Genomic DNA, 13790 nt, shown 5'->3' with positions numbered 1-13790 from the left:
GATTGGTCTCCATTAACAATGAGGCCCCGATCTTTAGATAGAAGACAGTCCGAAAAGTAAGACCTGCATCTATCGCACATTTTTTACACATCCTATCCGCATGCCATGAATGTCCGGGTAGAATAACCCCTTTAAGCTTTACAAAAAATATTTGGCATGTCATAAAATGAGTGCATTAAAGTAAAATCCATAAACTGGATTGTTGGATCCATGTGGAGGAACTTGTGATATCTTAGATTTATAACAATTATAACAATTTATAATAATGTCCTTTGCCTTCGACACTGTCGACCACTCCCTTCTGTTGCAAACTCTCTTGGCATCACTGACCTGGCCCTTTCCTGGATCACATCATACCTGACAGAGAGGACGTTTAGCGTCTCCCACTCCCGCACCACCTCCTCGTCTCATTCCCTCTCTGTTGGTGTCCCGCAAGGCTCAGTTCTAGGACCCCTGCTTTTCTCTATCTACACTTTCGACCTGGGAGATCTCATAGAGTCCTTTGGCTTTCAGTATCACTCTTATGCTGAGGACACACAAATCTACCTCTCTGGTCCAGACATCACCACCTTATTATCCAGAATCCCACAATGTCTTTCTGCTATATCCTCCTTCTTCTCTTCTCGCTTTCTAAAACTTACCATGGATAAAACAGAATTCATCATCTTTCCCCCATCTTGCTCAACCCCCACAACAGACCTATCTATTACGATCAATGGCTGCACACTCTCCCCGGTCAACCAAGTCCGCTGCCTTGGAGTGACCTTGGATTCTGCCATTTCCTTCCGACCGCACATCCAAGCCCTTTCCTCCACCTGCCGCCTCCAACTCAAAAACATCTCCCGCATTTGCGCATTCCTTAACTTTGAATCTGTGAAAATGCTCATACATGCCCTCATCATCTCCCGCCTAGACAACTGCAACATCCTCCTCTGTGGCCTTCCATCTAGCACTCTCGCACCCCTCCAATCTATCCTCAACTCTGCTGCCCGACTAATCCACCTCTCACCCTGGTACTCCTCTGCCTCTCCCCTCTGCCAATCCCTTCACTGGCTCCCCATTGCCCAGCAAATTCACTTAAAAATACTAACAAATACTGTATAGCATGGCTAGAAAGGTTGTGGTAGGGTGAGATGGAGGGAACCAAAAAATCATCCTCTTAAGGGGCAATTATTTTTGGAACAGTAAACATGTCACTTCCACCACAGAGGCTTTAATTATAACGGAAGTAACAAGACTGGTGGATCCACCATGCAACAGCTGCAACTGGCGCCCATTGACTTACTCCATTTCCATTCCTCACGCAGCACAAATTTTCCCATTATATCTGCCAATATTAATGACAGAGCCCCTAAGGACAGTGTGAACAGAGTCTACGAGGCTTATTCCTCATTTCAGATAAAAGATGGAGCCTTGCAATTTGTTCTTTTTCATCCCTTGAAGACAACTCTGTCCCCTGTGTCCTCTTAGAGCATGTGGAAGTCACAGGGGTGGTCCTCAACTTGGAACCCCTCTCTAGGAGCCAGAACCACAAGCCCGTTTTGGCATACTTGATCCTTGAATGTAAAGCTCCTGCGTGTAGACCCTTTCTTAAGGTTCAAAGAGCTGGTTAGGTGACCAGTATGGTAGAACCCAACTGGAAGGGGCAAGATTCAAAATTAACTGAGAATAAGATACATGGGTGTACAGATAGATTATGTAAGGAACTCTGAAAATAAGTGTCTCCTTTTGGCTTTGGGAAAGTTTTGTATTTCTGACCAATTTGTGCAGAAATCCATATCGTTCCAAAGGGTTCACATACTTTTTCTTGCAACTGTATTTCAAATAGATGGGCATCCATATAATACACGGTTGTGTCAATGACGGTGAATGCTGCAATTCGGTTGTGAGAGAGGAAGTGGAGAGCAACGAGGGCCGAAATAGCAGCGCGAGGGATCAATGAGGGCGAGTATCTATTCTTTAATGGTTTTATGCCCCACTGAGCCCACTGCCACCAGCCTTTAATCAACTGGAAAACCCCTTTAAAGGTCCTCCTGACATGTCTGTTTTAGTAACTACTTGCATTCCCCATTTAATAACAATTCTGGAGCTTCTATTCCTATGACTCTATGATGTGCCGTTCTTCTAATATTCCTACTAGAGTTTATGAATAGCCAGTAGTCTGCAATAAAGCTCCATCTGGGCTTTACCAGTTGGGGGGTGTACCTAAACGGGCAAAACTGGAAAGTGTCCTACTGTGCAGGGACCCTACCCCAAACTGGCTACACCCAGATAGATCTTTATTGCAGACTGCTGGAAATTCATTCATCGATCCTAGTGGGAATAAAAGAGGAACGTCACAACATACAGTCATAAGAATTGATGGTCCAGAAAGGGGTGCAAATGAGCTCTTACCAAGCTCTGCCTCTGATGCCACCAGATGTAAGGCAGCTATCCTATAAGTCAATGTTCGACCCTTTAAATAGGCCTTGAAACATGACTCAGATATTAAATAAGCCAGCATCTCATCTGCAGAGCCGAGAGTACTGGCTTAAAGGGGTTGTCCGGGTTCAGAGCTGAATCAAGACATACCTATATTTTCACCCAGGCAGCCCCCTGATGTTAGCAGTGTGTTCGGTGATGTCACTGGCTCAGATGGGTGTGCTTTAGCGCTGCTCTAGCCGTTTTACTGGCTTCCTGGCAGCCCCATGTAGAGCCCGGTTCGTCACCGGAACTCCTGATACTGCCTTTGCCCTGCGCGATTTAGCGCAGGGCAAAGGAGAGCATCGGAGGAGAAACTGCTCCGATGCTCAAGTCAGGGGGACTGCCTGGGTGAAAATGGAGGTACTGTATGTCTGGGTTCAGCTCTGAACTTGGACAACCCCTTTAAGTGGGTAAGAGGCCTGTCTAGATTTCTCTTCATACATGCTCCTCTGGAATTCTGAGATGAAAGGGATCCTCACGCCGATTGAGGCGCTTTCCCCAAGGAGAGATAGTGCCCCCCAAATTCTGACTTAGGCCTTTCATCCAGTTAAGCGAGTTCTCTCTGCTCTGCACTGATGAGGGCAACCAGCCTGAAACAACTGTCTGCAGATGAGGTGCTGGCTTATTTATTATCCGAGTCATGTCTCAAGGCCTGTTTAAAGGCTGCCTTATATCTGGTGGCATCAGAGGCGGGGCTTGCTAAGAGCTCATTTGCATCCCTTTCTTCCCAGAATTCCAGAGGAGCATGTATGGCCTATAAGTCTCCTCACGCCGACTAAGGCGCTCTCTCCCCAATAAGAGATAGTCCCCCCCCAAATCCTTGCTTTTTTCTTAGCAAATCAGAAATTGAGTACATAAAACCAATCACAACATGGATATAAGATGCTGATAAATGTGCCAATTTTGTGTGTTTTTTCTTTTTTAGAAAAATAAATGACTCTTAATTTCAAAGATTTGGGAATAAAACAGATTTATCTCATTATTTTACTACCGGGTGTTTCTTAAAGGTGCAGTACCATAGTAATTATACAAGCCATCATAGAGAAATTAATCAACCAACTAGTTAATGTAATGTTTACTGACTTAATCAGAAAATGAGAGGTAATTATACATGCATGTATCTAATGCAGGCAGTAATTATACATGCATGTATCTAATGCAGGCAGTAATTATACATGCGGCCTGTATATATTTATGGAATTTACAGCACAGCTGTCTAGAAACTGGAGTTTAATGTAAAACCTTATAGTTTACACGTAGTATCAGCGAGATCACCTGTAAGGATATGATTAGATATGTCCCCTGAGCTCTTACTGTACACCTGTACATCATGTACAGAGGGGCCTCAACGCCATTTCTGAGGAAAAGTGTATTTATAACAATGATTACAAAAAGATCCTGAAAATTCAGAACCTACCCCTAAAATATAGAGAACAATAGGTAGAATGATATGAAAACAAATAAATATCAGATGGATAGGCAACATAGATGGATAATAAATAACAGATAGATAAATAGATAATAGACAGACGGACGGACAGACAGCAAACAGACAGATGAACGGACAGACAGACCGACGGACAGACAGATATGTATCTCTTCTGATATGGCAGGTACCAGACGTGCGCCGCAGAGGGAAGGGAAAACGGGTGCCCTAACACAAGGGAGAGGAAGGCGTGGTGGCCCCTAACTCACCTAGCACTGGCACCTGGCTACCCTGACGTCCCTAGATGGGTTGCTCACCCGTACGCCGATCTCATGCCTCGTCCCTGACTTACCCTGGAAGAAGCCCTAGGGAGTGAGTAGGGCGGTGGGAGCACTAGTCCTCACCACTGACATCTAGGGAAACAACACAAACACCACATATAACCCCGAAGGGAGACAACAAACAGTATACAACAAACTGAAGAGGACCGGAGATCCAACCGCACTGGTTCCAACTGCTCCAGCAACACCACCTCAGAATAGATAACCTAAAAGGAAGGTCTACAGTGCCTTGCAAAAGTATTCACCCCCTTGACTTTTTTTGTATTTTGTTACATTACAGCCTTAAGTTCAATGTTTTGTTAATCTGAATTTTATGTGATGGATCAGAACACAATAATCTAAGTTGGTGAAGTGAGATGAGAACAATATATAACTAAAACTATTGTTTAGAAATAGAAAACAGAAAATTGTCCTGTGCGTATGTATTCACCCCCTTCGTTAAGAAGCCCATAAACTGGTACAGCCAATTACCTTCAGAAGTCACATAATTAGGGAAATGATGTCACCTGTGTGCAATCTAAGTGTCACATGACACACCATTTTTGAGAGTCCCCAGAGGCTGCAACACCTAAGCAAGAGGCATCACTAACCAAACACTGCCATGAAGACTAAGGAACTCTCCAAACAAGTAAGGGACAATGTTGTTGAAAAGTAAAAATCAGGGTTAGGGTCCATTCACACATCCGTGTGTGTTTTGCAGATCCACAGATCCGCGGATCCACAAACCACGGACACGGACACCGGCAATGTGCGTTCTGCATTTTGCGGACCACACATCGCCGGCACTTAATAGAAAATGCCTATTGCGAACAAGAATAGAACATGTTCTATTTTTTGGGGGATCGGAATTAGGGACCCGGAAGTGCGGCCCCATAGAAATGAATGGGTCCGCAATTCCGTTACGCAAAATGCGAAACGGAATTGCGGACATGTGAATGGAGATTAAGGTTGTAAAAAAATATCCAAATCTTTGCTGATCCCCAGGAGCACCATCAAATCTATCATAACCAAATGGATAGAACATGGCACAACAGCAAACCTGCCAAGAGACAGCCGCCCACCAAAACTGACGGACCGGGCAAGGAGGGCATTAATCAGAGAGGCAGCACAGAGACCTAAGGTAACCCTGGAGGAGCTGCAGAGTTCCACAGCAGAGACAGAGGACGACAATAAGGCGTACGCTCCATAGAGTTGGGCTTTATGGCAGAGTGGCCAGAAGAAAGCCATGACTTTCAGCTAAAAACAATAAGGCACGTTGTGAGTTTGGGAGGAGGCCTGTGGGAGACTCTGAAAATGTATGGAGGACGGGGCTCTGGTCTGAGGAGACTAAAATTGGACTTTTCGGCCATCAAAGAAAACACTATGTCTGGAGCAAACCCAACACATCACATCACCCAAAGAACACCATCCCCACAGTGAGACATGGTGGTGGCAGCATCCTGCTGGGGGACGGGACTGGGAAACTGGTCAGAGCTGAGGGAAAGATGGATGGTGCTAAATACAGGGATATTCTTGAGCAGAACCTGCCCCACTCTGTGCGTGATCTGAGGCCAGGACGGAGGTTCACCTTCCAGCAGGACAATGACCCCAAACACACGGCTAAAGCAACACTTGACTGGTTTAAGGGGAAACATGTAAACAGGGCCGCCATCAGGGGGGTACAGCCGATACCCCAGTAAGGGGCCCAGACCCTGGGGGGGGGCCCGGCCAGTTCCAATGTAAAAAAAAAAAAAAAAATTATTTTTTTTTTTTTTTTTTTTTTTTACCCCCTCTTATTTGTCAGTGACTTGAGTTGAACTTTATTGCATCGCTAGAGGGTGGCAATTGATCATTCCTTGCTAGTGATGTCCAGTTCATGAACGAATCATTCATTTGAATCGATTCAGTTCACTGAACCGGAGGAGTCGATTCCTCTGACTGAGCCGATCCGTGTGAAGCCGCTCAGTCTGAGTCAGTGAGTCACACAGCACACAATAGCAGAGCCGCTGGCAGCAGGGAGGGACTCGGGGGGAGTGTAATCTGATCCTAGAGTGGAAGCTGCTTCTGCCAGCCCCTCCCCTCCCCGCCCACCAACCAATCAGAGCTGAGGCAAGGCAAGCACTAGCAGCTCTGAGTCACACTGTGCAGGGAGTCTAAGAAAGAATCGAATGAGTCTCAGTTTAAAAGAATCTAAAGATCCGACTTAGTTAGAGACTCATTCGATTCTTTGAGTTAAAAGAGTCGTGAGTCACTAGAACAGTTTACACTGAGGCTGATGCTTTTGTTGCAGCAGTGATAAGATTAAGGGACAGGAGCAGAGAGATAAGAGAAGTGACAGATGACTGTTGCTCAGAAGCCATGAGATTTTAAGGCTACTTTCACACTAGCGGCAGGACGGATCCGACAGGCTGTTCACTCTGTCAGATCCGTCCTGCCGTTATTTCGCCGGACCACCGCTCCGTCCCCATTGACTATAATGGGGACGGGGGTGGAGCTCCGGCCCAGCACGGCAGTGCATGGCGAAAGGCCGCCGGACTAAAAGTACTGCATGTCCAACTTGTTGTGTGGTCTTTGCTCAGGGGTAAAATGCAAAGCTGTTTTCTGGATTATCCCACAGGGCCATGATCCTCCATCATTGTTATTAACCCCTCCCTTGCCAGCCCACCCAGCCCTTTTTAGCTTTGTGTTCAGCTTTGAAAAAAATGTTTAGGCCATGAAGGGGTTAATTAAGTGTTGGAGGGGGTGGGGGGTGTTATTGTGTATATTGTGTTTGGGATCCATTTAACAAGTTTGACCAGTTGGGTTTGAGAGTGGTTGAGTGTCATCCACAGATCCCTCATAACAGTGCGTCACCCACAGACCCCCCCATAACAGTGCGTCACCCACAGACCCCCCATAACAGTGTGTCACCCACAGATCCCCCATAACAGTGTGTCATCCACAGATCCCCCATAACAGTGTGTCATCCACAGATCCCCCATAACAGTGTGTCATCCACAGATCCCCCATAACAGTGTGTCATCCACAGATCCCCCATAACAGTGTCATCCACAGATCCCCATAACAGTGTCATCCACAGATCCCCATAACAGTGTCATCCACAGATCCCCATAACAGTGTCATCCACAGATTCCTCATAACAGTGCGTCATCCAGAGATTCCTCATAACAGTGTGTCATCCACAGATTCCCCCATAACAGTGTGTCATCCACAGATCCCCCATAACAATGTCATCCACAGATCCCCCATAACAGTGTGTCATCCACAGATCCCCATAACAGTGTCATCCACAGATTCCTCATAACAGTGCGTCATCCAGAGATTCCTCATAACAGTGTGTCATCCACAGATTCCCCCATAACAGTGTGTCATCCACAGATCCCCCATAACAATGTCATCCACAGATCCCCCATAACAGTGTGTCATCCACAGATTCCCCCATAACAGTGTGTCATCCACAGATCCCCCATAACAGTGTCATCCACAGATCCCCCATAACAGTGTGTCATCCACAGATTCCCCCATAACAGTGTGTCATCCACAGATTCCCCCATAACAGTGTGTCATCCACAGATTCCCCCATAACAGTGTGTTATCCACAGATCCCCCATAACAGTGTGTCATCCACAGATCCCCCATAACAGTGTCATCCACAGATTCCCCCATAACAGTGTGTCATCCACAGATTCCCCCATAACAGTGTGTCATCCAGAGATTCCCCCATAACAGTGTGTCATCCACAGATCCCCCATAACAATGTCATCCACAGATCCCCCATAACAGTGTGTAATCCACAGATCCCCCATAACAGTGTCATCCACAGATTACCCCATAACAGTGTGTCATCCACAGATTCCCCCATAACAGTGTGTCATCCACATATTCCCCCCATAAGAGTAAGTCCTCCACAGATTCCGCCCATAACAGTGTGTCATCCACAGATTCCCCCATAACAGTGTGTCATCCACAGATCCCCCATAACAGTGTGTCATCCACAGATCCCCCATAACAGTGTGTCATCCACAGATTCCCCCATAACAGTGTGTCATCCACAGATTCCCCCATAACAGTGTCATCCACAGATTCCCCCATAACAGTGTGTCATCCACATATTCCCCCCATAAGAGTAAGTCCTCCACAGATTCCGCCCATAACAGTACGTCATCCACAGATCCCCCCATAACACTGTAACAGTAAACCTTGTGCTTTTTTTTTTTTTTTTTTTAAATGTGCCAGGGGAAGATTGCTAGGGCAGATTAGAACAGATAGTGTAGTTAGTGTTAGTGGAGGGTCCTGCTTAAAAGAGTCTACCTTGTCGTGGTAGCAGGCTTCATATTATTTGGTCAAAAATGAATTCCTTACTGAAATCACTGATTATCACTTTTTACTGTCTTTGTAGTTGTAAAAAAATTATGAAATTGGGGGTAGGTCCTTGGGGGTGAAGGGGAGGTGGAGTCAGGATGGATTCTAAAGGGGCGGGGCAGGAGGGGGGGCCCAGGCCTTGAGCTGTGTAAGGGGCCCCAAAATTTCTGATGGCAGCCCTGCATGTAAATGTGATGGAATGGCCGAGTCACAGCCCAGATCTCAGTCCAATAGAAGATCTGTGGTCAGACGTAAAGATTGCTGTTCACAAGCGCAAACATCCGACCTGAAGGAGCCGGAGCAGTTCTGCAAGGAGGAACGGGCAACAATCCCAGCGGTCAGATGTGGCGACTGCTCATAGAGACTTATCCAGAGCGACTTGGAGCTGTGATTGCTTGAAAAGCCGGCTCTACAAAGTATTGACTTTAGGGGGGTGAATAGTTCTGCACATTGACTTTTTCTGTTGTTTTGTCCTATTTGTTGTTTGCTTCACAATAAAAAAAAATTAAAAAAATCTTCAAGTTGTGGGCATGTTCTGTAAATTACATGATGCAAATCCTCAAACAAGTTTGCAAGTTCAAAGGCACAAACAACTTTCCTGGGGGGCAGGAGACCGGGGCGCCCCCCTGAGCCTCCAACACCCTCCCCTCCAGGTCCGAGTGTAACGCAGAGACAATCACCCCCTTTTGTAAAATCGGCACCGGATCATGACCTCAACCCCTCCAGGAAAACTTCTGGATAATGAATCAGCTTTGGCAGGGCAGTCTTTAATATTGATGGTACCCTGGGCAAGAATTTACATGGGCCCCCTAGATCCCACCTTCCCACACCCTAGCATGCAATCACACCCTCCACCACAACACACACACAACCTCATCAATACAATGCACAGGAATGTGCAGTGTGTGAGTATATCATAGCCAACCCACTGCTTTTCCATAGGGAAGCATTGGCATGCTATTGCGCATGCGCGGCTTCATGGAGATGCTTTGAAGCAATGCATTTCTATGAGGAGTGTTTAGCGTGAATGCCAGTGTTGCAAATTGTGCAACACTGGACTAGGAAGCACCTCTAGTGGCCGTCTGATGAGTGGCCACAAGACGTGTTCCTTGGCAGTAAATGTAAATACTGCCTTTTTTTCTGAAAAGGCAGTGTTTATATTAAAAAGCTTACAGAGACGCGCTATAGACACCGGAACTACTACGTTCAGCTGTTGTGGTTCTGGTGACTATAGTGTCCCTTAATATAGAGGGGGAAAAAAGAATCAGCACAAAAGTATCAAATAATATGGCTGTATCATTATTCTAAAAATTTAAAAAGCACAACTTCTGACACAAATATATAGTATTTTTTTTTTACAATATGCAGATAATACTGTACTACTAACCCCTCCATCCACTCCCCCCCCACCTTCTCCAACCACCCAGCACCCTTACTCACATAAAACAAGTAATATCTATAATATAGCTTACAGTGAATGACTGTAAATACTTCCAGTTCTGAAGACTCCAGCGGCTCAGGATCAGTGCTCTGGGCAGCTGGGCTCAGGCTGGAAGTGGGCACCGCTCTGCAGGAAGGAGACCGGGGCTCAGGATCAGTGCTCTGGGCAGCTGGGTTCAGGCTGGAAGTGGGCACCGCTCTGCAGGAAGGAAACCGGGGCTCAGGATCAGTGCTCTGGGCAGCTGGGCTCAGGCTGGAAGTGGGCACCGCTCTGCAGGAAGGAGACCGGGGCTCAGGATCAGTGCTCTGGGCAGCGGGGCTCAGGCTGGAAGTGGGCTCCGCTCTGCAGGAAGGAGACCGGGGCTCAGGATCAGTGTTCTGGGCAGCTGGGCTCAGGCTGGAAGTGGGCACCGCTCTGCAGGAAGGAGACCGGGGCTCAGGATCAGTGCTCTGGGCAGCTGGGCTCAGGCTGGAAGTGGGCACCGCTCTGCAGGAAGGAGACCGGGGCTCGGCTCACCCTAGCGTTGCAGTGCCTCTGTGCAGTGTGGGACTGGGGTACTTAGGGCTCCTGAACGCTAACTTATATTTTTCCCCCATGTCTGTACCGTTCAATTCACTTCAATGGGGCTGAAAAATAAATAAAAATAAAGACTCAGACTCATCGTGCATTCTGTGTCTGTATGTCTTTTCCATCACATTATACGCAGCACGTATTCGTGGTTATTACCACCGTGTAATCCAGCAGCAGCACACTATAGGTAAAGGTGTTCGCCTATGAGCACTTCCAGCCTTTCCCTATAGTGTGTAAGCACGGCCACCGCTGCTGGATTACATGATGGTAATAACTACGGATACGTGCTGTGTATAATGTGATGGAAAGGAGGCAATATGGAGTATCACAATACATTAGTGAGTGCCTTTTATTAACTACATGATAAATGCCATTTACTGAAGTGAGACAAACCCTTTAGCCCATTCAAAGAGGACCTTTTATGGGTCCAGACAATATAAAATAAGTGGCACGTTAGGTAGGCATCAAACAGGGATCTAATAGAGCTTACTATTATTCCTGGGCGCGGCTCCGTTCGCCCGCTGTGCCCCTGTTTAATTATCGCACCTTTTATGCAAATTACTAGCATCGGAACAGGGAGCAGACGCCAGGGTTTCTCAATTTGCGTCTCCTTCTTCCTGGCTGTAGCGATGTCCAATCACAGCCAGAGCGTCACAGCCAGGGAAAAATACCTTCAGAGACATTGCATCATGTGGCCGGCCGGCGCTCCTACTACGCGGCGCATCATCGCACAGACCTGTCACTTACCAGTGGGAGGAGCGCCAGCCGGCCACAAATAGCGCAGGTAAGTATAAGCTAAGTAACCATGGCAACCAGGACTGCAGTAGCATCCTGGCTGCCATGGTAACCGATCGGAGCCCCAGCGATTAAACTGGGACTCCGATCGGAAATGCCGCTGCCACCAATGATGGGGGGGGGGGGGGTTGTTAGCCTGTGGCCACTGCCACCAATGCTTTTGATACTGGGGAGGGAGGGGGGGCCGCACTGGTCACCAATGCTTTTAATACTGGGGTGGGAGGGAGGGAGGGGGGGGGCCGCACTGGCCACCAATGCCTTTAATACGAGGGAGGGAGGGGGGGCCACACTGGCCACCAATGCTTTTAATACTGGGGAGGGAGGGGGGGCCGCACTGGCCACCAATGCTTTTAATACTGGGGAGAGAGGGGAGTCTGGCCCCTGCTGCCTGGCAGCACCTGACCAGGGGGCTGAGGCCCGCACAATTAACCCCTCAGGTGCAGCACCTGAGGGGTTAATTGTGCGGATCACAGTCCCCTGTAAGAGATCGGGTGTGCCAGGCAGCAGGGGGCAGTTATGTACACAGTTCGTAGTATACAGTTCTTAGAGACATTACATCACATGTGACTGATATCGGCCCCTCCTATAATGCTCCAGCGCTGATATAACCTCCAGACATTACATCATATGTGACTGATATAATTCGCTCCTCCTATAACGCTCCAGCACCGATATAACCTCCAGAGACATTACATCATATGTGACTGATATCAGCCGCTCCTCTTATAATGCTCCAGCGCTGATATAACCTCCAGACATTACATCATATATGACTGATATAATTCCCTCCTCCTATAACGCTCCAGCGCTGATATAACCTCCAGACATTACATCATATGTGACTGATATCAGCCGCTCCTCTTATAATGCTCCAGCACTGATATAACCTCCAGACATTACATCATATGTGACTGATATAATTCCCTCCTCCTATAACGCTCCAATACTGATATAACATCCAGAGACATTACATCCTATGTGACCGATATCAGATGCTCCTCATATAACGCTCGAGCGCTGATATAACCTCCAGAGACATTACATCACATGTGACTGATATCAGCCGCTCCTCCTATAACGCTCCAGTGCTGATATAAACTCCAGAGGGCAGGGGGTGATGTCAGAAGGTGAGATGGTTGGTGGGCAGGGATCTGTGATGGGGCAAGGGACACAGGGGAACACTAGAGTTGCAGGGGCTCTGTAAGGACAGGGGGGCAATGGGACTTGAACACAGGTTATAGGCAGCACCTTCAGGACTGACCGCCCCCACAGTAACTTACCCCCTGCTGCTGTATGTAAGGAGGAAGCAGGGGCCGGTGAGGGGACTTCATGCTTGGACTTCCAGCCCCACACAGTGACATGAGGCGCGCACTAACGTTACCTGAGGTGAAGTCTCTGCAGGCAGCTCTCTGAAGGTCTGGGAGGAGTCCCCGCCCCCTCCTCACACGGACCATCCCACTGCAGAGAGGAGGGGGAGCTGCCTTCTCTTGGGGTCGGTAAACTTTAATATGGGCTGCCCGATGGGGGCAGCTGTGAGTGGCCCCTATTTTGCCTCTTTGCAGCTGACAGGGCTCAGTTACTGCCCTTATGGTGACCCTGCTGCGCTGCTGACATCTGCTTGATGATAACGTGGACCTGTCTGCACAGTGCACTGACTACACCGACATTGCGAGCCGCCTGTGAGTAGGAAGCTTCCGATGTCAGTGTCACATAAGCAAGAAGTCCTTCACTATGCGAGTCATGCCGCTCTGCTCGCATAGTGAAGGATAGGATCGGGACGGGACAGGGAGCTGCCTTGGGCCCCCCAGGAGCAACTGGGCCCGGGGCAGCTGCCCCTTTTGCCCTGCGTTAAAGACGGCCCTGAGCTTTGGTATTTTTTGCCCCTGGACAATAGGTGATAAAAAGACCAACGAGCTTGTCTAGGGGTAAGACATTCAGCAGACTCAAGGTACAACAGGTTGTTATGATCTGTAGTCACCATGACGGGATGAGCTGCCCCTCCAAAAAGTGGCGCCATTCCTCAAATGCTAATTTAATAGCTAAAAGTTCCCTGTTGCCTATATCATAATTTCGCTCAGCTGTCGACAATTTCTTAGAAAAGAGAGCGCAAGGATGCCATTTACTTGGAGACGGACCCTGCGACAGTACAGCCCCCACCCATCAACCTCCACAATAAAAGGTTGAGACCAGTATGGGTGCCATGGTGAACCTCTCCTTCAGAGAGGAAAAAGACAGTTTAGCGGCGTCAGACCATTTAGAAAAATCAGTCCCCTTTTTAGTCATGTCAGTAAGGGGTTTGACAATCACCGAATAGTTCTGAATACATTTTCTATAGAAATTAGCAGATACCCCAGGAATTGTACCTCCTGTACGGCGAATACACATTTCTCCAATTTAGCATATAACTTATTCG

The sequence above is a fragment of the Bufo gargarizans genome, chromosome 11 (genome assembly GCF_014858855.1).
Source record: "Bufo gargarizans isolate SCDJY-AF-19 chromosome 11, ASM1485885v1, whole genome shotgun sequence".
Classification (NCBI taxonomy): Eukaryota; Metazoa; Chordata; class Amphibia; order Anura; family Bufonidae; genus Bufo; species Bufo gargarizans.
Note: the sequence above shows the minus strand (reverse complement) of the source record.